Source organism: Erpetoichthys calabaricus, chromosome 6 (genome assembly GCF_900747795.2).
Source record: "Erpetoichthys calabaricus chromosome 6, fErpCal1.3, whole genome shotgun sequence".
Classification (NCBI taxonomy): Eukaryota; Metazoa; Chordata; class Cladistia; order Polypteriformes; family Polypteridae; genus Erpetoichthys; species Erpetoichthys calabaricus.
Genome location: NC_041399.2, coordinates 167,853,570 through 167,877,800, shown reverse-complemented (window position 1 = coordinate 167,877,800; position 24,231 = coordinate 167,853,570). Strand labels below are relative to the sequence as shown.

Sequence of the window (24,231 nt, the reverse complement as noted above, 5' to 3'; positions counted from 1 at the left end):
ATCTACAGTATTTTTGAAAATATTTATTGTATATTATATGTTCTGTGATAAGTATACATACTGTATCATACTTGCATTAAATAGTAGTACAGGGGTGGGCAATTATTTTTCCAAAGGGGCCACATGGGAAATTGGAATGGTTTTAGAGGGCCGGAATATATATAATATACCTAATATATACTTAATACCTATAATATTCTTAATTAATTTCCAATATATATGATATCCCACTATAAGAAACAGTAAATCTAATATTACAATGAGAAAATGTAGAAGATATAAAATTCTATTTAATGAACAATCACAAAAACAGTTTAGAAAATTTCAACTTTTGCAATGTTTAAAAAAACTAGCATCATAACTTAACGTAAAATAGCAGCATCAGCTTACAGTAAGCCAAACATGTCAAACAGTCAATCAAACAAGTGTTGAGCACAGAATTATTGTACTATTTAAGGAACATTTATAAAAACAATTTAGAAAATGTGCATTTTTTGCAGCATTTCAAAAATAGCATCATCCATCCATCCATCCATTTTCCAACCCGCTGAATCCGAACACAGGGTCACGGGGGTCTGCTGGAGCCAATCCCAGCCAACACAGGGCACAAGGCCGGAAACAATCCAGGGCAGGGTGCCAACCCACCGCAGAAAAATAGCATCATAACTTTATTAACTAGTTTTCAAAGACCAACATCACATTAATTTACCTCAGTTTTTTTGTTGTTCAGTGAGAGAAATCTAGCCTGTTTTGGGCGTGAACAAGTGCACTGAAGTCAGGTTGAATATCTGAGGTAGATATGCAAAGGACAGCACACAAGTGATCATCACTGAGAGAGGATCTATATCTGGATTTGTTAAACTTCATCACTGAGAATGTTTGTTCACAGATGTAGGTAGATCCAAAGAGAACCAACATCCTCTGAGCATGCCTCCTCAAGTGTGGGAAGATTTCCTCTTTGAGAGAGGAATAAAACTCTACCAGTGATACTGATTTAAAATGCTCGGCCAGTAGATTATTAGACTGGAGATCAATGAGTTCAAGCTGGACATCACTGGGTGCATTTTCCACACTATAAGTAAAGGGAGAAGAAATCATGTGCATTTCACTTTCAACTGTTTTGAAGTCTTCAGATCTTCTTGAAAACTCACCATGCAGTGCCCCTAACATGGATGAATACTTGTGGAGGTGATCAACTGATAGTGTGACTTCTTTCAGTGTTGGCATGTGAGTGAGAATGTTGCCCTCTAATTGACTTGAAAGAAACTTCAACTTTCTCATGAAAGCTGTCACCAAGCTGTACATTTCATGTGCAAAGAGGCCCTTGCCTTGTAACTTGGTGTTTAGTTCATTCATTAGTGCAGTCACATCAACAGCAAAAGCCAGATTTGCAATCCAGTGTCTTTGTGAGAGCTCTGGAATGTCCTTGTCTTTCTTTTCACAAAACTCCTGAATCTCTGCTCTCAGGTCCCATACTCTTTTAAGCACCTTGCCAAGGCTGAGCCATCTCACAGCTGTCTGGTGGCCTATTTCACTATGTTCACTTTCATGCTCCTCTAACAGTGAAACAAACTGTCTGTGATTCAGTGCTCTTGCCCTGATGAAATTAACTATTTTAGTTACAACATCAACAACATGGCTAACATTTAGCACTGACTTGCACAACATCTCCTGATGAATGATACAATGCAAAAATATGCAATTTCTGTTCTGGGTTAATTTCAGTCACTTTATCTTGCATCCGTCTCAAAAGTCCAACATTTTTCCTGCTGCCAGCTTCTCCGTCATCTCAGAGTCTTTCGTTAATCCACGTACAAAGATAAGTAACTGGGCTGTATCACGGACGTCACTGCTCTCGTCCAGAGCCAAGGAAAACAAGACAAAATTGTCCGTTTTCTTTTGCAGTTGAAGCTCCAAATTCCCTGCGATGTTCTTGACCCGACTCGTTATGGTGCGCCTCGAGAGAGACACATTTGCAAACGCGACTTTTTTCTCAGGGCATATTAGCGCTGAAGATTCCACCAAACAGTCTTTGATAAACTCCCCATCAGAGAATGGCTTATTGTATCTTTCAGTTTTGTGGGATATTACAAAGCTGGTCATGACTGCTGCATCCCTGGATGAGTGGAGCTTTGTAAAAAATCCTTGTTGCTTTTGCAGTTTAGCTAGCAAATCTTCCGATGCTCATGCCCACTCTGCATCACTAAAATTCTTGTATTTTTCTCCGTGTTTACTCTCGTAATGGCGATTCAAATTGTATTCCTTAAACACCACTATATGTCCTGCACACACTAAGCACACAGCTTTACCTTTGATTTCAGCAAATAAATATTTAGAAGTCCACGTCTTGTTAAAAACTCTACATTCTGCGTCAATTTTTCTTTTTTTAAGCGTTAGCTGACATATTTAAGGGCTAAGAGCTAATTTCTTGGAAGCTGTTCGACACATTCGCTGGCGTGCATAAGCACAGTGATAATTAAGAAAAACAATAGTGGCCTTCAAAATAAAAGCTGTGTAATTGTATTTCGTGCACCTATCACAAAGTAATAGATGTTGCTACACTTTTACTACGAACTCACGTGGGCCGGTCAAAGGTAGTCAACGGGCCGGATATGGCCCATGGGCCATAAATGCCCAGGTCTGTAAGTAGTACTTACGAAGGCACTCTGACATACATGAATTATATTATTTCTTTAATATTGATTTAGCATCTTAAAAACTGTTTTTTTAGGCTTAAAAATATGTACTCAAGTATTTTTTCAAATGAAATAAAAGATACTTGTGATAAAAATCACTGGCATTATTTATAGTATGAGAAAGTTTGCTCCATGTCCATTATTGGCCAGTTGCCTATGTCCTCATATTTTCCACTATTCAGGTGGACCAGAAAAATGAATGTCATATTCTAAAGGACAGACGCAAATTTTTTAATCCGAAGATGATAATGTTTACTGAAGAAAATTGAACTTGAGAATGGTTGGTGTTATGTCTGGGTGTGTCATCATTTTTCTAATACTCTTAGTGCTGTGAATTTTATTTGCATTTTCGTTTTTATATAATCATTTTTTTATGTTATTTCTGTTAGGGTTGTTTATATCTGCAAAACAAACAAACAAATCTGAATTATATCCTTTGACTTTAAATGTGCCTCCATTCCTTGTACTTTGAGGCATCACTGTTCTTTAACCATCTTTTCTTGCTATATAGGAAACAGCAGGGAAGGCTCGGATTAGGAGATCATTGCCTTTGTTAGGAGTAATTTGGTTTTGTAGATTTTGGTATTCTTCTTGTTGGATATATTGGCTTTTTGGCGTTTTTCTGCTTCTGTTTTGGGATTACTGTGATTGGATCATGTATTGGTACTTGTTTGTTGTGGGTAGCCTTTAAAATCAAATTCTTTTGCCTTTTTTTCTCTGTTGAGCATTTTTCTGTAATATAATTTTTCTAATAAAATAATTTTATCTATCTATCTATCTATCTGCCAGTTGGCAAACATCCACCATGTTCTCTCAGTTATGAGAGACAGATACAGTACCTGCCAAATAATACTAAAAGTACATGACACGTGTATCGCCCTAATTGGGGCTCATCAGGTGTACGTACCTTTGCTTCCCCTTACAGCAGGGGTGTCGAACTCCAGGCCTGGAGGGCCGCAGTGGCTACAGGTTTTCATTCTAACCCTTTTCCTAATCAGTGAGCAGTTTTCACTGCTAATTAACTCCTTTCCCCTTCATTTCATTAGCCCTGTTTTTAAGGATTCAGTCCTCTGAATTGATTTGTTTCTTCATTAAATGGCAGCCAAACAGAAATGAGACATGAAACGAGCCAACAGATGACCAGCTAAACTGGGATTTCAAACTCCCAACCAATTTCACTCCAAACAGTTTCTTAATGAGAAGCTGATTCTTGCTCTTAATTAAGCCCGTTATTTAATTCAATGGCTTGTTGCTGCTCTCATTCTTCCACAGCAGATATTTCCAAATTTGTCGATTTTTTTCTGTTTTTTCTAAGAACACCGTCAAAATGTTTTGGTGACCTGAGAGATCAACCTTACTGAGACCTTCATCTTTCTTTATTTTCAGATATTGTGTGATGGGCACAGGTGAGCTGGTCATATGGTGGCTTGTTTGGCTACTAATTAAGGAAAAAGAGACAATTAAGGGGCCTAAGTCAAGTTAATTAAAACTAAAGCAAAAGAAATTAGTTATCAGTAAAAATGTCTCACTAATGAAGATGGTTAGAATGAAAACATGCTGCCACTGCGGCCCTCGAGGACTGGAGTTCGACATCTGTGCCTTACAGGGATCAACCCCAGATGTCAGCACCTGAGACATACACCTGATGAGCCCCATTTGAAACGTTTGATTTATCACCAATAGAGGGCTTCACAAAGTTGTCCCCTTGTGCCATTAATAGAACAAGTAATGAACAATCTAACCTCACTGCCCACTGTCAACAGCAGGTATACAGGAGGTTAATTTCCTTAGTTGCCGATTTATATAGGCATTGCCCAATTGAAAGATAAAAAGAAAAAAGATTTATTGCCAGAGAAAGAGCTTTTTATGAAACTGTCCACTTCATAAAAAAATTAAAAAAGAATTAGCAAATGAGAGAGAAGCTCCTTAAAAACTGCCCACATTTTTACCAAGCAAGCAGCTGAGAGCTCATTTTAAAAAATACTTGGCTTACTTGTTTTTAGCTAATAGAGCACCATGACATTTTGCAGTTTTTTCAAAGCACATTGAAAGTATGTACAGAAAGTATGTAATGTTAACAAATCATTACTACAAGCTCAAGGTTATTTTCTAATGGGAATTAAAAGCTGCAAGATCTGACTATGTAAAATATTCAGATTCCTACTTTATGTTCCAGCCTTCCTAGAATAAACTGCCCAACTGTTCAGGTTAACTTGCCCTGACATCTGTCATCTGTAAAAGTTAAATGTACAGCATATAAATATTTTTTTCTTTTCTTTAAATAGTCATAGATTTGATTTAACCTAATAAATAAAAAATAAATATAGCTGATGTTGTATTCAGGAATGACAAACATGGTAAAAATGGTGTGAGACCTCCTAAAATACCCATAAAAGTAGGCCAGGACCTTTTCTGATCAGCTCAGAAGAGGGTTTCCTAGTCCAGCTTTCTCTAATTACTAACAGTAGGCTTTCGCCAAGGTTAGACCCAAAAATTGAGAAAGTGGCATTTAACGTTATCATTGGATCTAGGTCAAATGTTTTTTCAAGGATACTGGCATAAGTACTAGACCAAATAGGAATTGAGTAGACAATAGGCAAAGAGCCAGTAACAAGACATGCAACTTGTTTGAAAAGGATGGGTTAATTTTTCAGACACCATGCTAAAATCTAATTTTTTTAACATTTTGAAAATCTCAGAATCAATCTGAACTTAACTTGATATTGAATTTTTGCGACTATGACCAAACTTCCATTTACATTCAACTAAAAAGTGACATTGGTCTATACCTCTTAAAAAAAAATTTAGGTTTAACACTAGAATTACCAAAGCCTACGAAAAAACTTGTAAACCTGGCTCACCTCAAATCCCTTCGCACCTCTCCGTCAGTGTCTTTTGTCTTGTAAATGTGCCAATCAAGACAAGCAGCAAGCAGCCTACTATTCCATCCCCCACCACCGCAGAATGGGCACAAAGTTATCCCAGCTCAAACCTTGATTATCTGTCAGGTACCTAGAGTTGTATAGGGAAATAATAGATTGTTATTTGGAACACATGCATTTCATGTATTTTCCATTTCTACAACAATCTATGTAAGCGCATCGTTAAAGCAGAAACGTTTTTCATATTTTAGTAATAAATGACCAAATGTATAATATAAATAAACAGTTTCACAAAAGGTACAAGGATGCTACAACAGCTTCCGTGGCGCAGTGGCAAGAACTGCTGACTTGTAATCAAGAGTTCCTGGTTTGATCCTGACTGTCTCGTAAATTTACTGTTTTGAGAAGTGAGCTGCTCTTATTGTTAATAAAAAACGTTTCTGTTTTAACAATGTGTTTACATAGATTGTTGTAGAAATGGAACACACATGAAATGCATGTATTTCCCTATACAACTCTAGGTACCTGACTCCCAGATAATCAAGGCTTGAGCTGGGATAACTTTGTGCCTGTTCTGCGGCGGTGGGGGGATGGAATAGTAGGCTGCTTGTTGCTTGTCTTGATTGGCATATTTACAAGATAAAAGATGCTGACGGAGAGGTGCGAAGGGCTTTGGTAATTCTAGTGTTAAATTGGATTTCTATGGAGCCCTTAAAGGGACATGAGCAAACAAAAAAAGATTTCTTGTGTACAAGTGAAACTATCTCATGCTGACAAGATTTTTATGCATACTAACGAGATCTTTTTGCATGTGCACAGGAAAGTTTGACATGCTCCGTGATGCCCTGTGCACTGGCACCTCTGCACACACTCTGAGCATTCTGGGTATCTGTAATGTAACCAAACAGATCAGTTGTGTATTTTGGAGACACAGAACCAAAAATATTCAAAAGAAAACAAATCTTTATTAAAGTACCAGTAAGAAAACAATAAACAAAAATGAGTGAAGGTGAATCTGTACAGTATTTACATGCCTCTAAAATAAATGTGATGAAAAGAAAAAAGAAAGAAATAAGAAAAACACATGATAGGACAACTTCTTATCTTCCTCCTCCTTCTCTCAGGACAAAAATCTATAGGACAGAAAAAACAGTCATCAAAATCAAAAGTGAACAATGGCACAAGCACAAAACACAAGAAAAGTGGGGGAAAAAAACTCTATATACAGGAATGCTATATAGGATCACTCTGTTACAATCGCTTAGCTACCTTCTCTCTCCAACAGCAAATGGTCAAAAACGACCCCTGTTGGGTACTTCTCACTTTTATCTACGAAGCCGAACTACCTGGCCAGTCATTAACTATGGCCCCACACCAACCTGTCAGTGCAGCTGCTTGTGCCCTTCCACCCCCTATACCCTCAATTGAGGCAGAAGTCTCACTATATTTTGGATGTCTTATTTGCGCACACATGCATGTCTGCCAGCACACACACACTCTCACATGCACGCGCCTCCAACTTCACACAGCTTCTTGAAGTTGCTCTTGTTTTTTGTCCGCTTCCCTGGGGAGTTCATTTAACCATAAGTCTACTCTGTATGCCAGCTTACGTGCCTCCATTTTTAGCTGGTTACTCTATCACGACTCCTGCAGCCAAATGGACGTCCTTCCCCAGTATGACATGAAGTAACACTGGGATGTTGGCATGCTGGCACTCGTGTATTAACGTGAATGACAGGACTCCTCACCCACTTCAAAACTGTCAACAACATTTCCATCCATGGCATGCCTCAATACCACTACCACAGCCATATGCTCCCAAAGCCTTTTCACCTTCCCCGCAGGTAAGTACTCTCTTTTTATAACTAACCTATACAAAGATCAAACTGTTCTAGTTAGTTATGAGTCTCCCAGAGTCCTGTGATAAAGTCTATCACATGCTCACGAGATCTTTTTGTGTGTGTTTTTGGAATACACTTATCCCTTTAGGGGATCTGCATGTTTCCGGTAGTTCTGTTCTGCTTCCGCAACTTTAACAGTTTCATTGTGTAGCATATCGGAAGTTTGACATGGAATTCATAGACCTACACTTTAAGCTAGGTCTTTCCTATAACGGCATCATTTGTATGATTGCAACTCGACATCAGTACTTCATTTCCAAATGTCATTGGAAATTAATTCTGAGCTCTGGAGTCTTGTTTCGCCAAAAGGGACATGGCAACACTGTAAACATAAACTAATTTATATTTGGTATTCGTTGTATTGGAACTAAGTTTTTCAACAATGAACTTGGGACTGAGTCTAAGGGTTGGAGTTTTAGAAAGCAAATGTAACATTTCCTGTTTTGTTACTGTTTTAAATTTCTACAACGATTCAAGCAAGACATTAATTGATCGAATGAGTACTACACCATTACACAAAATTTATTTTACTACATTGCTAATAAAATATCTATAAACATTTTTTCACATATTGTTTATAATCTGGGCATTGTGAAATTATCTGTTTTTATACACACATACATGCTCCTGGTAATACCTTCCAAACCGATATCACCAACAGAAAGTCCATCCATCCATCCATTTTCCAACCCGCTGAATCCAAACAGGGTCACGGGGGTCTGCTGGAGCCAATCCCAGCCAACACAGGGCACAAGGCAGGGAACCAATCCCGGGCAGGGTGCCAACCCACCGCAGCCAACAGAAAGTCCTGCATTGCCATTCCATAGCTAGCACAAATGTATAGTATAATCAAGCCTAATTTCAAATAAAAATTACCTGTTGAGACACCTTCTCATTCAAAAAAGTTGTTTGTGCTGCATATAGGGGTTTGAAGTGAGATAAAGCTAAATAAACATCTGTCCTTAACTGTACATTTCTATTTAGCCTGTTTCAGTCACAATTAAGACATTTTTTCCCTTTAATTCTAGAATAAATTCCCACTAGTGTGATTTATGTATCTCTAGGCAAAGGCAAATTTAATCAAAATTAAATAGTAGATTAGTGTTAGCTTCATTAACCTTACTCCACCTGTTGACAAAGTATACTACCTGAAATGAATCATTGGATTCCTCACAAAATCCCTCCAAGAGAGAAGAAGTTTAGCAACACAGGGCACAAAGAGCTGCATTTAAGAAAATATTGCATGTTGCATTCTATTGACTTTTTAAATGAATGGAGTAAACTATGTCAGAGAAGTGCACACCACTCTATTATAGAACTACATACTTTAGTTTTTTCAGTGATGCCTACCCTTAGGTCATACAATAATTCTGACATTCCTTGTCAGTAATTCTTAACCCTGCAGGCATTTATTCCTTTCTCCAGTACCCTCCGATTAATTTAGAGGAGCATTTACTTCTGAGACTGGACTAGATAGTGTTATCTATTGTGTTCCAAGCTACTCCCACTGAAGTAGAAAAGGGACACATTATAGGTTTAAAAAGTATTTTATATGCAGGAAATTGCTATATTATTTTTAAACCTACATTTTACAACATGATATGAAAATAACATACTATCCATATTACTAAACGAGAATGGTAAACCGGATATGGACGCAGGGACCTGCCCGTGGACGCAGGAGACATAGTGCGCAGACGCCACACAAAGCCCCCCTCCCCAGAGTGAAACAGGAGAGACTACGAACGTGCGCAGGCGCCACATAAAGCCCCCCCCCCCCGCCCCAGAGCAAAACGGGAGAGACTACGAACCGTCTGACATGCCGCAAGCAGGATAAAGCGAGGTCAGAAATAAAAGACAGAGTAGGAAACAAAGTAAAACGTCATAAAGAGGTTAAAGAACAGGGCCAAACACATAGAGAGCAGGTTACAGATGATGAAAATTGGAATGCAACAGCTTCAAAAAAACCTAGGCACGAAACACATGCACAGCGAGGGACAGAATATAAAGGCGGAAACAACAACAGTTAAACATCCACACCACACAGTGGAGGCAGACCCGGAAGGTGTTTGCGCCTACATTGCGCGATGGAAGGCGCGGGAAAGTACGAAAGGCAAAGGCGCCTACACAGCATGGTGAAACCCGACATAATACGGAAGGCGCAGGCGTTGCCGCCATATTGTGAGTGGCACTAATGCGTAGTGAGGGCGCAGGCGTCACCGCCATATTGTGTGTAGCATTACTGCTGAGTAAAGTTAAGAATAATGTGCTGCTTGGTGTGCCACACAAACCCCCCCCCCCCCACCCCCACAGACTACGGAGTCCATGGAGACTACAAACGACATAACCACACAAACAGGAGTCAGTGCCCAACCCCAGTGTAAAACGGGACAGAATACGGAGTCGAGAAAGGTTCACAAATCAAACCCGACATAATACGCCACCCCAGAGGAAAACGAGACAGACTACGGAGTCCAGAAAGGGTCACAAATCAATTGGAGTACAGAAAGCGCCAGACAGTACGCAAACACACTACACATGCATGATCCACGCACCTCTAATAACCTGCAAGCAAAAACACGATATAGTACAGAAACCCCACAAATACGGAATCCACAACATATTTGAATCACATTACAGTGATACAATATTAACAGTGCAACCACACAAGACACAGGCACAACACCTGATGGGTAATAAGAATAAATGAACACTCCGTATTAAAGGTTCGTCATCCTCACACGTGAAGACTATACAGCATAAGTTAATCATCACATTACAGTCATACATTTTTAACAATTCAACCACAGAAAACGCTACGTATTACCAGTAAGTGCAATCCACTTATCCATATTACTAACGCTACACAAGGAAGAACTAATGGAGTTGCGCTCACGCCTCCAAAACAATAGACCAGATACCACTGTTAATGCGACGGGCTATATTATGTCCAAAGAATATTGATGTTAATCACATAAATAACCAAGTCATTGCATTACTTCCTGGAGAAAGCCGCCTCTTTCTAAGTACTGACAAAATTGATTCTGAAGACGACATTGAACATCTTAATTTCCCTTTACAATATCTGAACACTATTAACCCAGCCGGATTGCCACAACACAATCTTAACCTTAAAATCGGAACAATTGTCATGCTATTAAGAAATCTTAATACTAAACAGGGTTTATGCAACGGTACACGTTTAGTCATCAACACCATGACAAACAATGTTATTGAAGCAAAAATACTTACAGGATCACATACTGACAATACTGTTTTAATTCCTAGAATTGACCTTACAAGTTCTGCCCTTGAATTGCCATTTACACTTGGGCGACGCCAATTTCCCAGTAAACCTGCATTTGCCGTGACAATTTGACAACTTTATGTAGCCTTCTCATGAGTTCGGCGTTCATCTGACATTAAACTTAAAGTTATAAATACTCCAATACCAAGGAAAATCATTAAAGGACAACAAACCATCTTTACTACAAATATTGTATATAAAGAGATATTCCGATAAATCTTTGTGATTTACCATACAATGCGTTCTTTACTTCCTATCCACCGTCTGAAACTGCGGAGGCAAAACAGGCACAGGTTCAAACCGAACAAGCTCAACTGACGGATATATGCCTACAACGCGCGTCTCAAACCGCAGAAGCAGGGCAAGCACGGGTTCTAAACAACGCAAACTCCTACAACGCGCGTCTAAAACTACGGTTGACCAGCGGGCACGGGTTCAAAACGCCGGGGGTAGGCGAGCGAAGCGAGCAGGGGGCAAAGCCCCCTTGTTGCTACTATGCTGTGAAATGGCACACATCTTTACCACTCAAACTGACTGTATAGCATTGCTCAAAGGTCCATGCACTATAGAATAAGGCATTAACTAAACGTGATCTTACTAATACAACAAAGATTTCACTTCTTGAACAGTTTTGGTTGTATCTTATGAATTTTGGCCTGCTGATCACAAAAAAAATCACCTGTAAATGTTCCTATCGGGTACCGTTTCATTTGTATTTTCTATATGATTTTCTGTCATATTTTAAGGCTGCTAGTATTTTGCCCACAAAGTAAACTGTTTTGCCTGGTCATGCACTCAGCGCAGGTTGCACAGCATTTCCGCTTGTATAAACAGATGCTTTGCATTGCATTAAAATCAGCTTGTACTTATGCAAATGCACAAGTTGTGCAAGCATAATATACTTGTGCATACTTAGCATTTGTCTAGAATACAATTCGTTACATCAGAAATGTATTGCCAGTGTAGCAACAGCTGTAGTACATTCTGCTACATATGTGGAGAGTATACACTGAAGCCTTAAAGAAGTAGCATAACTGCACTTGTGATCAAGACAAACCATGAGCTCCTCACATTTATTGTGAAACATTTGCTCTCAGTCTGAGAGCTTGGCTCAGAAGAACTTGGAAATCAATTCCATTCATAGTCATGACGATATGGCAAGAACAGACAGATCACAAGATGAACTGTTAATTCTGTCTGTCAAATGTCTCTGGCCTATCTACTGTCGCAGGTTGCTGGGGGGGCAACCCGGCCGGGATGCCCTGGAGGACCGGAAGTGGGCTTACTCCTTACCCAGACCACGTGGGAGCGACCGCCCTGGCGGCTATGGGGACCACGTGTACAGAGCTTGGAAGCTCAACCCTGTAGGGACCTGTGGTCACCGCCAGGGGGCGCCCCGATGCCTTGGGAGCTCTGGACCTCAGCACTTCCGCCACACCCGGAAGTGCTGGGGGGAAGAGGATCGGGGACACCTAGAGTGCTTCCAGGTACGCATCCGGCACTTCCGCCACACTGGGGAGTACCGGTGGAAGATTGTCGGGAGGCACCTGGAGTACATCTGAGTGACTATAAAAGGGGCCGCCTCCCTCCAGTCAGGGGCTTGAGTCAACTTCCACAATGATGCCCAATGTCGGGCGATCTGACTGTTCCAAGGCGGGGAAACCCATTAAAAAAATATTTTGTGGACGGCCCTGGAGCAGCAGGTGCACCCACACAACTACCGTGGGAGCAGAGTGCACACGGCTCCGGGAGAGAGACTTACCCCATGGACCGCCACCGGTCTGCGGAAGGCTTGTTTTCTCCTGGTGCGGGACGACAACGGGTGGTGCAAGAGTGCAGCGGGCTCATACGAGCGTGCCATCACTGGAAGTGCCCGGGACGGCATTGCGTCTAGAGAGGCCATGCTGAGGATGTTTCCTAGGACAGACAGGACCCGAGAGGTGAGTTCCCTGCTCGCCGGGAGCCGACCCTGGGGGGCCGTGCATGTTTTGTGTTTTGCAGCCAGGGACTGCCCGGATCCACTTCTGTGGCAGACACGTGCTGGTCTCTGGGACTTCAGCAGCGCAGCGATAGCTGCAATAGTTGCGAGGAAGGAGCCGCTGCAGCTTGAAAGATCGCACGCACCTCGCTGAACTTGGAAGAAGGGAGCCAAGATGGCCGCGGACCAGACGTCCCTCCCTGAGACAGGCTCGGGATTGGAAGGTGTGTCTTGTATGCCTGTCGATGATTGGATGGAGGCTGGAGCAAGGATTGTCCATCTCGGGCCTGGGAAGGACCCGATTGGGCTGGAGGAACGGCCCCAGAGGAAGCAGTCAGAGGATGTGACTGACAGTCAGGAAAGTCAATCACCGGATGACTTTCTGTGCTTGCCTGTGGCTCTGTGTGAGCTGGAGGAGTGCCTTCAGCCCGCAGAGTCAGTATTGCAGCTGCTGTGTGCCCTCCGTGCGGAGTTGCAGAAGCTGGAGGGAAAGGCAGTCGCGTCTGTGACGTCGCTTCGTGAGAGGACAGAACGGCGTGATGCTGGATCTTTCGGCCGGAGTGGTACAGTGGGGATGGTGAGTAGAACCGACCCTGTAAAGCATAAAGGAGATCCCACTGAAAAGGCCCGTGATGTAAATGATCGGAACCGAGTAGGGGGTTCTCCAACATTGGATGCAGCGGCAGGTACTGTCCACGCAATGAAGGGGGAGAGACCGAGAGAGCAGGCAGGACACGGGCTGATGTGTGCCCCGGGTCCTAGCGCCCTACCCCCGAGCCAGCGGCGGCCTCACATCGGTCTATAGGGACACAGGAGGGACAGGATTTGTGCCTTATCCATAGGCAGACCCAAACTGTCACGGCGTCCCAGAGGAAAAGGAGGAATCAAGGGAAGAGAGCCGGTTCCTCCGATAAGGGAATGGCCACCCTCTGTGGAGGCAGAGGGAAGCCCCAGAGTTGGCAGAGGTGACGGAAGTGCGAGCGGACCCGTCTGTTGTTCCGATCAGATGGGCACGGAACCCGTGGAGGGGGTGCCGAAAAGGCAAGTCCCGGGTTACCGGTCGGAGGGGAGAGCACTGCCAGTGTGCAGCACGGAGGGACGCCAGGTAGTGGTGTCCAGGCAGCGTCTCTGCCCCTATTTCTGTCTTTGTTGCAGGTCCGGACCCTGGACGTGCAGTAGGACCCGCTTCATTGGGGACCTGCCCTCGTGGGACGGCTCTTCGCTGGCGATGGGGCACTGTCACAGCTGGCGGAGGCTACGAGGGTGCGAGTTGCTCCAACCAAAGGGGCACAAAAATCTCGGAGGGGGTGCCGAAAGAGTAGGCCCCAGGGTGCTGGTAGGAGGTGGTGGTGTCCAGGCAGCGTCTCTGCCCCTGTTTCTGCATGTCCCCCCCTGGAGGACCGGAAGAGGGCCTACGTCTTCCCCAGACCACGTGGGGGCGACCGCCCTGGTGGCTATGGGGACCACGGGTACAGAGCTTGAAAGCTCAAACCTGTAGGGGCCCGTGGTCACCGCCAGGGGGTGCCCCAATGCCTTGGCAGCCCTGGACCTCAGCACTTCTGCCACACCCGGAAGTGCTGGAGGGGAGAGGATCGGGAACACCTGGAGTGCTTCCGGGTGTGCAGCCAGCACTTCCGCCACACTGGGGAGTGGTGGTGAAAGATTGTTGGGAGGCACCTGGAGCACATCCGGGTGACTATAAAAGGGGCCGCCTCCATCCAGTCAGGGGCTTGAGTCGGGTGGAAGAAGGACAAGGTCTTGGAGGAGGCGGCCTGAAGAAAGTGAGGCATTGGACTGAGGGCCTGGACTTTTGGGGACTTTAGGGGTTTGTGTGGCACTTTTGTAAATATGGAGCACTTAAATAAACATGTTGTGGGTGAGTTGAACGTGTCTGCCTGTCTGTGTCCGGATCATCTTCCATGCTACTAAAAATAAGAAATCTATTGAATACCCAAATCAGCCATGAGACCAGTGCCACATGATGACAATTTGCCAGTATAAAGCCACAAGAGACATTGAGCCTAGATGAATCAGACGAAAATGCCACGATGTACATGGGAAATTACAGTGGTCCAGCTTTAAAACCATTTATATCTGGTGAGCCTCATTTGATAACAAAGTCAGAAATAAATTACCTGGGGCCTTGTGTATAAACATTGCATACTCACAAAAATGTTGCATGCACACATTGAGATGTATAAAAACTAAACTTGGCATAAAGACATGCAGTTTTCACAGCAGACTCTGACCATGCGTACACAAGTTTCTGCTCAGTTTTGCAAACCGATGGTACCCAGCAGCAGATCAATGCTACTGTTTCTGTGTGATCTCCCTTTTTTCAGATTTGCATCAATGATGTGGGATTTATCAAATATAGCAATATTAATTGCATATCATTTGCAAATTTAATTCACTTGATTGTAATCATTCTGTAACCATTTAATGGTTACACGGAATGGCCAAACTATTCCAACTACCATAGCTGCTTTAGCGTTGTTAGAAGACATCACAAATGGAAGAATTAGAAGAGAGCGCATATTTAGAGATGATGACTGGCTACTAAGTCGATTTCGATTTCCAAGAGCCATTCTCTTGGAACTGTGTGCTGAACTGGCACTGGCTTTACAAAGGCAGACTTTGAGGAATTGTACTCTACCTGCTCCTTTGCAAGGTCCACAAATCAGAAAAGTTATCAGAGACAAGAGGTTTGAAGATCTGCTATTGGGGCTGGAGGAAATCGCATTATAGGATGTTGTTGAAGAATTTTCTTGGAAACTACAAAGCACCAAACTACATCCAATTGGCACACAACATGCTTCAATCATACAAAACCACAAAGTGTACCACATTCCTCAAGATTCATTTTCTATATTCACACTTGGACTTTTTCCCTAATAAATTTGGTGCACTCAGTGACAAACATGATGAAAGGATTTACTAGGACATTGAAATGATGGAATACCAGTATCAGGGCAATTGGAATCCATCAATGCTAGCTAACCATTGTTGAATACTGAAGCAAGAAGCATCACATGTATTTGATGCATCAGAGTATAAATGAAAATCAGCAGCAAAACATTTTTTGCTGAAATGAACTAATGCATTGGGTTAGCATCATTAAGCTGTATTATTACAATGAAGTGAAATACTTAAGTAGAATATTTGCACACTTGCTCAGTGGTTAATGCTGCCAGGAAACAAACTTACAATGCCAGGAATCCATTTGTGAAAAATTTGTACACTCTCTCACTATTTGTTTCAAGTTCTCTTCCTTGTTTTCCTCCCATACCCATAGTACAGTCATAGAAAAATGAAGCTTATCACTTCATTGTCATTGCACTTCTTCCACTTTCTTATTGTAAACAACGCACCAAATATGAAAACATTACTCTTCTCCAACTGTATATTCTGATCACACAATCCTTTCCAATTAGATTAACCATCACTTTGTAACAGTTGGCCCCAGTTGTGTCACTTCTGCCCTGGCAAAATCTTATATGTGGTGATCATCGAGTATTTTTTTTCATTGGTAGAGAAACACTGATCCTTCTTTCTCTACTCTGCTTGTGCTTCTACTGTGCTTCTAGAACTTGCCTTCAGTCCTTGCCATGTGACACTTTTATCCACTCTGTTTTGCTTGTTCCTGCTCATCCGTAGAACCACTATTGCCTAGAACACATGTTATTGCTCCTTACTACTGCCACCCACCCCACCATAGATAAATAGGAAATATTTCACAGAAACAGTAAATACATGGCAACACATGGACCAGAATAATGTACTGTATGTAACATGGTATGTACCAGTGTTACAATTTCAATAGCAAACCCAATATGTTCAGAGCCAGGAATAACCCTGGATGGGATGAGAAGAAGAACTACAGCCTGACTCAGCAAAGCAAAGAGTGCCCTGGAGATCCAAAATGGACTTGCTTGGCTCTTCTGAGGAGTTGTAGTAGAGTCAAAAAGTTTAGCCCCAAGGGTCTTGAATACCAGATGTAACATCAGCAGGGGAAGGAAGACAGCTGAAAGACTGCTACTTCTGCAGCTCCACCAAATGATTCTTCATCTGCTCAGGTATATTGATCTAGGTCAGGGGTCGGCAACCCGTGGCTCTTCAGCCCCTCTTAAAAGGCTCACGATAGCTTTGAACAAATATGACGCATAAATAAATAATGGCTACTTTTGTTTTTTGTTGAACAATGGTTAATCTTTTCATAGGGAACACTTCTTAATTTCTTTACAAATTAAAAAAAAAGTTTTAATATTTTGTCCACTAAAGTATGAGCCACATCCTGTTTAGGCACACTTCTAGGAGCTTTTCCCCACAAGTGGCTAATATGTAGTTCTGATACCCGTCCTCAGTAAGCTTTCATGGATAAATCAAAGAAAAGAAATTTGTCTGAGAAAAATAGAGTGTTTAATTCTGCATGGACAGATTACTTTGCTTTCACTGCTAACAATACTGGCTTACCTGTATGCTTGATATGTGGCGAGAAACTAGCAAACAACAAAAAAATCTAATGTTGAAAGACATTTCCATAAAAGCTCACGACACTTGCTGAAAAAATACAAGCTGGAGATGAGCAAAAATGAGCAATTTCTGAATTTCTGTGGCAAACTGGGCAGAGTAAATGTGCTTTTAACAAGTGGATCAAGTCTCCAAACTCAACTACTGCTGTTTTTTTGGTAGCTCAAAAGATAGTAAGGTGTGGAAAGCTGTTTACAGATGGAGAATACATGAAAGAATCATTCATTAAAATATCAGAGAATCTGTTCTCTGACATCAAAAACAAATGTGAAATTGTTCAGAAAATTAGAGATATACTGTACCTCTCTCTATAAAGGTTGTCAAGGACAGTTCTATTAAAATGTCAACAGACATCACTACTCAGCAAATTGAGGACATCAATTCAGCTCTGGCATACTCAATTGTCTGTGGTGAGTTGAGTGATGTAAACAATATTGAGCAGATAGCACTGTTTTGCAGATATGTGAACTCTGATGGGCCACAGGAAGAAATCACTGAGTTGATAACAATAAAAGCTCAAACATGGGAGGACGACATTTGTGAGGTTGTTGTGAATTGTTTGAAAGCCAAAGAAATAAACACCAGCCATTTGGTGTCAGTGGCTACTGATGGTGCACCTTATATGAAAGGAATGCAGAAAGGGTTTGAGTCTTTACTTCAAAAGTCACTAGACCGAAAGCTGCTGATGTTTCAGTGCATCTTGCTCCAAGAAGCACTGTGTGCTCAAACATTTCCCCCAGAATGTTTGCAAGTGATGAACCTTGTTATTCAGATAATCGATTAAACCACCAACAATTTTATTAATTGTTAGAAGAAGTCCTTGGCACGTATTCAGATCAGTTGCTGCACAACAAAGTCTGGTGGCTGTCCAGGGGAGAGGTGCTGAAATGGTTTGCTGCCTGTCTGGAACATGTGAAAACTTTCCTGGAAAATAAAGCCCTCACCTATCCCAAACTGGAAGATTCAGATTGGCTGGAAAAGTTTCACTAAATGTTGATATGACAAGTCACCTAAACACGCTAAACAAAACTCTCCAGGGAAAGGGAGGGATGGCCCTGCAGATGCTGGAAGATGTTTTGGCATTTCAATGAAAGATAGATAGATAGATAGATAGATAGATAGATAGATAGATAGATAGATAGATAGATAGATAGATAGATAGATAGATAGATAGATAGATAGATAGATAGATAGATAGATAGATAGATAGATAGATAGATAGATAGATAGATAGATAGATACTTTATTAATCCCAATGGGAAATTCACATAACAGTGTTTGCCACAGATGTACAGAGATGTATGATCTTTCACTTCCTATCCCTAAGAAAGTTCAAAGAAGAAAATAAAAACATCAATTGTGAGTATTTACAGTATGCACATTATCCTTCCCTGTCATGTCCCTGGACATCGACCATCCCTACTGAATACATTCGCATTCCCCGGAGTGAATGATCCTGATCTTTAAATTGAACTGGCCAACACAGCTGATGAACACGTCTGGGTGTCTAAGTTCAAAAGCCTGTCAGTTGATCTCAAAGATATCGTCCGTCAGTTGGCCACTCTCACTCAAGATCACAGATGGAGCAATATTGAAAAGCTCCCCAAACCCGACAAACTTCTGTTTGACACATGTAATGCCATTCCTGACACATATTTAAATATAAAAAAGTATGCTTTTGGAGTCTTTTTCATATTTGGATCAACATACTTATGCAAACAGGTTTTCTCAAGCATGAACTACATAAAATCCAAGTATCGTTCCCGCCTAACAGATGACAGTCTGCAGTCCTGTATGAAGATCAAAGTCACATCTTACATCCCTGATATAGAGAAGTTCTCCAGTGAAGTTCAGCAACAGAACTCACATTACACAGGTGAGAATACTATCATTTATTTGGCTATTGTTTTGCAAAAACATATTTATTTTAGACCCTGAGCTGAAGTGGTTGTGTTTTGTGTTCAGGTGCAATGGTTAATTGCTGTATGTGGCTGAGGATAAAAAAAAACAGAAAAGGATGATATCACACTGAAATGGTCTTAAGTCATAATTATATAGCTTTCAAACTTGACTCTATTTATGTTTATTCTTTTTATTACGCTGCACCTATATGTTTTATTTATTTCAAAGTGGGCTACTTCTTATTTTATTCATTTTCCTCAAATATGGGAAGGACTTAAATAGGCCTGCATCTTTAATTTATTTCACAGAAGTCCTGCACATGAAAGTGCATTTTTTCCTGTTCATAAGAGCTGAATGTTTGATGTTATCCTTTGTCCTTTATAATAAAATGTCAAGGGTTTTCTGTATTATATTTCTGTAATTTCATAAATGCACTATAAATATAGTATTAGTATATAGAGTATAACAATATATACAATTTTATAAACTGTGTTAATTTTATTTTAAGGGTCAAATAGGTTTTGCTGCTCCATTTCAATTTTATGTGTTGGAAGAGGGGGCAAATATGGCTCTTTTGATAATAAAGGTTGCAGACCCCTGATCTAGGTGAACAGCATCCAGCAGAGCTTCGAAAAGGACAGGCTTGGATTGGCTAAGTAGCTTCGTGAAGGATGATAGATCATATTGCCAGTGACCCCAGGTGACAGTGTGAGGTAGAGGCAGTGATGGGACTGCCCAGGCAAAAAATGTAGTCTCAAAGTTGAGATACAGGACTTGGAATGCCAGTTGCAGCATAAGTTCAGAAGACAGCTAAGAGGCCTCTACATTTGTAGCTCCACACAAGGAAACTGTCCTCCCCATCACATAAATGTTCGAACACTGCACAGAAACACAGTTGTAAACACCTCTGATTGTGTTTGTTATGGAGGACCTAAACACAAAAGTTGGACGGAGACAGTCAGGTGGTAGAAGTGTAGTCGAGCCATATGGCCTTAGTAAGTGCAGTGATAGAGGAGAAGTATGGGTACAGTGGTGTAAGCAGAATAATCTTGTTATTACTAACACATTCTTTGAACATCACCCTAGAAGACTGTGGACACAGAGAAACCCAGACGATGATACAAAGAACCAGATCAATTTCATCACAGTTAATAAAAGATTTCACAAAGCTGTAACCCAAGTAAAAGGATATCCTGAAGCAGGCTGTGATAGTGATCATCTGCTGGTAGTCGCAGTGGTGCAACTTAAGTTGAAAATAGTTTGCTGAGCAAGGTGGCACCCAAGACTGGATTTTTCTCAGCTTAGGATAGAAAGTGTGAAAAGCACTTATCAAGAAGAAGTAAACCATAAGTTAAGGTAAGAATAAGAGGGACAAAGTGGAGAAGATTAATATGAAGGAGCTCAAAAAGAATTTGAGAGATTTAGGACATTAGTAACTACTGTTGCTGAATCCATGTTACCAATGACTTCTAAAGCGAGAAAGACTGGATGCTGGAAGAAATACTGGTTAAGATGGAATGACACAGGAAGATGAGTAGAGGGCCAACACAATACAAGGAATTGAACATAGACAGTGGAAGAACATAGACAGTGGAAGAGATACATAGACAGTGTCAGAAAGCAAAAGAGAACTTCTACATGGAGCAATGTGAAGAACTGGAGGTTATTGAACAAAAGAACCCACAGTGTATCCATGACAAAGTATGACAGATAATTGGACAATGGAAAGAAGTGACAGAGGAATGTATAGAAGCTGGTTCAGTCATCATGGAACAAGAATAGATCCTGCAACGATGGAAAGAGTATATTACAGAGCTATTTGATTATAATTGTACTAGACAAAGAGCCCGTTTCGACAACGTAAGATGAAACGGGCACGAGTGGAATAGTAATAAGTATAAGCACCACAAACCTGATATAGGTGTATTGAATGAATGCGTAATTAGGCCTCGAGCTGTAGTCGAAATCGCCTTTCAGGCCTCTAGAGCTTTAATCGAAGTTGCCTTTCTCTTTGAATTTTTGCGGCCGTAAATCCACCGTCTGCTGTAATGTTGGGGTTGGATGTCGGTCGAAGTCGCCTTTCTCTTTGAATTTTCGCGGCAGTAAATCTGCCGCCTGCCGCGATGTCGGTCTCGTAAGGTTTTTCGGGCAGCTGCAAAGAAGGCGACTGTGCATTCGGCTTCGGACGTGCGCAGAAGGCGACTGCGCATTCGGCTTCGGACGTGAGTGAGTGAGTGAGTGAGTGAGTGAGTGAGTGAGTGAGTGAGTGAGTGAGTGAGTGAGTGAGTGAGTAGGCTGGCGAATTATATATAAGATTAACAGACCAAAATAAAGATGAAAGGTGGTTGTCCGATACTAGAGGATGAGGTAAAGAAGGCTTTGGACAGTATAGCAAAAGGGAAAGTGGCCGGATCAGATGGAGTAGTCACTGAAATGTTGACAGTGCTTGATGAGTTTGGTATTAAACATATTAGTCAGTTGGCAAAAAAAATTTATGAGGAGGGTTATTTTCCAAAAATAATCTGTAAATCTATATTCACTGCTATTCTGAAGAAACCAGGTGCTACAAAATGCAAGCTACATCGATCTATTAGTCTCATGAGTCAACTAACCAAAGTAATACTTTAGGTGTTATTACACACGCTGTGTGGAAGAACGATTAGGGAAGTGTCACAAGAACAATATGGTTTTATGCCAGATAAAGGAAATGTGATTTTTGTTCTCAGGATGTTAGCAGAAAGAGCTGTTGAAATGCAGAATGATATTTATGTATGTTTTATAGATTATGTGAACACATTTGATCATGTGAGACACCAGCCATTAACTGAAATGCTTGAATCTATTGATGGAGATGGACAAGACTTGGAATTATTTAAGTATTTATATTGGGATCAGGAAGCTGCTATTAGATTAAAGTGACTTATTAGTGAGTATACAGAAGTGAAGAGAGGAACAAGATGAGGTTGTGTATTGTCTCCTGATCTTTTCTCAATGTATACAGAAATGATTACGTGGTATGTCAGAGAGCTTGAAGGGATAAAGGTTGGTGGTATGAATATAAACAAATTGTGGTATGCAGATGATACAGTGCTGTTAGCCAAAGAAGAACAAAAACTACAACAATTCTTGGATGTGTTAGTAAAAGAAAGTGATAAGAAGGGTATGGAAATCAACAGAAAGGAATCTTATGTGGTGGTATTCTCAAAGAAAGCAACTAGTGCTACCTGTAAAACTTTGGTGAAAGGAGAAGCCCTGGAAGCAGGTGGATCAGTTTATATATCTGGGAAGCATGTTGACGGCTAAGAGTGCTTTCAAAACGATGGAATGGGTTTTGTTATCAAAAAACGTGTCCCTAACTACTCTGCAGCGAATATTGAAATGTTATGTTTGGTCATCTCTTCTGTATGGTTTTGAGAGTTGAATGATTAGCAAGGCAACAGAGGCACGATTAGAAGCAGTAGAAATGTGGATTCTCAGAAGGATGATGAAAATATCATGGACTAGCAAAATACCCGCACTTCGCAGCGGCGAAGTACTGCTTTAAAATTTTAAATAATAAACTGAGGGATAATGTCTGCGGTGGGTTGGCACCCTGCCCAGGATTGTTTCCTGCCTTGTGCCCTGTGTTGGCTGGGATTGGCTCCAGCAGACCCCTGTGACCCTGTGTTCGGATTCAGCGGGTTGGAAAATGGATGGGATAATGTACCAATAATTATTTGTTAAGGATCTCTTTGTATACCACGTTGTCAGTTCGCCCCTCCAGTTGTAATATGACCAAGCTGTGCACTGAGCTTACTCTTGAGCATGCAACGTATAGTTGGCCATGTGAAAAGCAATCTTGCCTCAAATCAATGCCAACCTTTTGTAGGGTCTGTCCCTGAGACTTATTAATTGTCATTGCGAAGCAGAGCCTTACTGGAAATTGGAGGCGTTTGATTTGAAATGGGAGATCAGAGGGTATAACGGGGATGCGAGGAATAAAAACTCTCTCCCCTGAGCCACCGGCAGTGAAAATAGTTGCCTCAATTAGGTTCTTTTGCAGGCATGTGACCTGAAGTCTCGTGTCATTACAAAGTTTCGGTGGCTGTAAGTTTCTCAGTAATATTATTGGTGCCTCAGCCTTCAAAATTTGATTATGCTCAGGAGTGCCTGGAGGATTCAGAGTGTGGACTGAGCTGCAGTCTATGGACGTATATATGTACGTAAGTAGGATTCAGTTAGCGTTGGGAACCCACGTACCAAATTTCTTGAAGATGGGCCCATTAAGTAACAAAGACCGTTGGAAAGTTCAATATGGCGGCCGACAGTGGTATCATACCACCGAAATAAGTACGTACATCGGTTTCGGTTAGCGCAGGGAAGCTGCCTACCAAATTTCGTGAAGATGGGGCCATAAATAAGAAAGTTTAACATGGCGGACGTTGTCAACTGTTATGACCGTTACATGTAGAATTTCGCAATGAAACCTGCTTAACTTTTGTAAGTAAGCTGTAAGGGATGTGCCTGCCAAATTTCAGCCTTCTACCTACACGGGAAGTTGGAGAGTTAGTGATGAGTGAGTCAGTGAGGGCTTTGCCTTTTATTAGTATAAATGTATATGTGTATGTATATATGTGTGTGTGTGTGTGTGTGTGTGTATGTATATATATATATATATATATATATATATATATATATATATATTATATACACAGCCATTTTAAGATCTCTCCAGAGATGTTCAATCGGATTCAAGTCTGGGCTCTGGCTGGGCCACTCAAGGACATTCACAGAGTTGTCCAGAAGCCACTCCTTTGATATCTTGGCTGTGTGCTTAGGGTCGTTGTCCTGCTGAAAGATGAACCGTCACCACAGTCTGAGGTCAAGTGCGCTCTGGAGCAGGTTTTCATCCAGGATTTCTCTGTACATTGCTGCAGTCATCTTTCCCTTTATCCTGACTAGTCTCCCAGTCCCTGCTGCTGAAAAACATCCCCACAGCATGATGCTGCCACCACCATGCTTCACTGTAGGAATGGTATTGGCCTGGTGATGAGCG

General features: G+C 41.5%; 1 protein-coding gene across 1 annotated transcript in view; it reads left to right on the top strand.

Annotated features, from left to right (window-relative positions):
- Window positions 1-24,231, top strand: part of pitrm1 (pitrilysin metallopeptidase 1) — an 827,899-nt gene that overhangs the window by 396,073 nt on the left and 407,595 nt on the right. The gene's annotated exons all lie outside the window — the stretch shown is intronic.